Source organism: Kryptolebias marmoratus, unplaced genomic scaffold (genome assembly GCF_001649575.2).
Source record: "Kryptolebias marmoratus isolate JLee-2015 unplaced genomic scaffold, ASM164957v2 Scaffold25, whole genome shotgun sequence".
In the NCBI taxonomy this organism is placed as follows: Eukaryota; Metazoa; Chordata; class Actinopteri; order Cyprinodontiformes; family Rivulidae; genus Kryptolebias; species Kryptolebias marmoratus.
The window spans coordinates 53,095-55,167 of NW_023665759.1; the positions used below are offsets into that span (position 1 = coordinate 53,095).

Below are 2,073 nucleotides of genomic sequence, written 5' to 3' on the forward strand. Positions count from 1 at the left end.
CAGTTTACCTGCAGATCAGGTGTTTCAGAAGAACAAAGCTGCAGAGACGCACTGAGGAGCTGAGAGTGTGGCCTGTTTTTACTCTGATGGGCTGAATAATCTGGCAACTCAGGAAACAGAAGAGTTTATTTAAATCAGTTCTTTTCTTTGCCTTTTTGCTTCATTGTGTTTGAATAATTTCTCTGTTTTGTTCTCAGTCTGTTAAAACAATCTTTCTATATGATTTTAAGAAGTAAAGTAGCAGTCCTAAAGAAAAACCAGAAAAGGAACTTTTGATTCCAGAAATAACAGAGAAGAGATCAACATCTGATCTCTGATCCAGAGCTTTCTGTCTTAGTTTCACCTCCTTCTCTCTCTTTAGATTTCTGCTTATTTTCTTTTAGGAAACTAATATAGTCAGAGATCAACAAATGAAAAACGAGGAACATGGGAAAAAATGTGTCATCTGGGTCTGAAGATGTTTGCTGTGGTATTTCTTTTTATTTGTTTGTTTGTTTGTTTGTTTTGTGTGACCAGTCAAAGCTTTGCCCAAAAGATTTCTAAATTTCATGTTGAAGAAAAAAAACAATTTGTTTATCTCTTGTAAACAATGGAGATGAAACACCTAAAGACTTAGATACCAACAAGGAACATTTTCATCATTCCTGCTTGACAAAGGCCTAATGAAAGAAGGATTGAATGACAGATTGACTCTAACAATGATGTAGGAGGATTGTTTTAAAAAACTCTAAATGTTTGAAACCAAACTCTGAATGTTTCTTCTGTCTTTGGATGAAATCCTGGCTGGAACATTTTAATGACTGCTCAAAATAAATATGCAAGTTGAAAACTGTTTTTTATTGTTATTTTTCTACAGCAGATGGAGGTAAAATTTACAGTAAACATCAACACAGATCAAAGATACAGTATATTCAGTATATATAGAGGCCTCGGAGGTGCCAGTGGTCATCGGAGCAGTCTGTGCTGTGAAGAGTGGCTCCAACAGGAATAACCTCAGAGATCTCTGTCCAGAAGAGTCCAAGGAACAGTTAAGATACTGAGCAGAACCCTCAACCTCCCAGACCTCTGGTAGAGGACCTGAGTTTGAAGTGAATGTTTTTTTCATTCAGGTAAATCTCTTACTTAAGCGATTGCTAATGTTAAAAAACACAACACTTCAAATAAAAAAAACAAACAAAACATATTAACTGGACTTCTTTTCTGCAGATGTTTTGTTTCCCATCTTGGAGTTTCGCACAATTCAAAACTAGAGTGTCAGATTTCAAGTTTTAAACCTCATGAGATGCTCTGTTTATGTGAACTAAATTCATTTGTAGATTAATCCCTCTCCCCTCCCACCAGAGAGTCATTAGGGTATTTGCTTGCCTGGCTCACATGAAAGAGGTTTTGTTCTCATGCATGAAGGTGTGTGGAGGGGAAATGACTGAGTATCAGGTCTTATTACTAATACTCAGTCATTTTCACTCTAATTCACACCTTCATGCATGAGATCAAAGCATCTCTTTTTTCTCTCTGTTTGAACATCCTGATCAAAAACAATAACTGAGTCCAGACTATAGGAACAAATGCAGAGAGGAGTTTTTCTGAAGCACAAAGCAGCAGGAGCATCTTCAATCTCTCAGATAGATCAGAGACAGATGAGGAACAGATAATCATGTAAAAGTTTCTCTCCTCCATCATGTGACTTCTGAGAAATCCTTCCAGGCAGTTTACCTGCAGCTCAGGTGTTCTAACAAAGCTGCAGAGCCTCATTCTTCAGGTGGGAGTGACACACTGAGGAGCTGAGAGTGTGGCCTGTTTTTAACTCTTAGTTATCATAACAAGATAGAATATTAAAGGTTAAAGCACTCAGTAAACAACCTTTTGTTTCACCTTCTTATTCTGTAAATATAATCTACATGTGATTGGAAAGTAAATAGATTTTTGTACATTAACTCTCAGGTATTTAAAATGGGTAACCTGCTCTGTTTATTGCTTTTTTACAGTCAAAGGCCTGAATTCGGGCCCTGTACAGCCTTTCTTCACTTCTCTCAGATCCAGCTGCTTGGTCTCACTAATACTGAGGTTTAAAAA

At 37.0% G+C, this 2,073-nt stretch overlaps 1 long non-coding RNA gene across 2 annotated transcripts in view; it reads right to left on the reverse strand.

Annotated features, from left to right (window-relative positions):
* LOC119616809 overlaps positions 1-2,073 on the reverse strand; it is a 29,082-nt gene that overhangs the window by 309 nt on the left and 26,700 nt on the right. For both annotated transcript variants that reach the window (XR_005232861.1, XR_005232860.1), the window contains exon 3: positions 743-746. This is a non-coding gene — a long non-coding RNA (uncharacterized LOC119616809). The remainder of the gene's footprint in view (positions 1-742; positions 747-2,073) is intronic.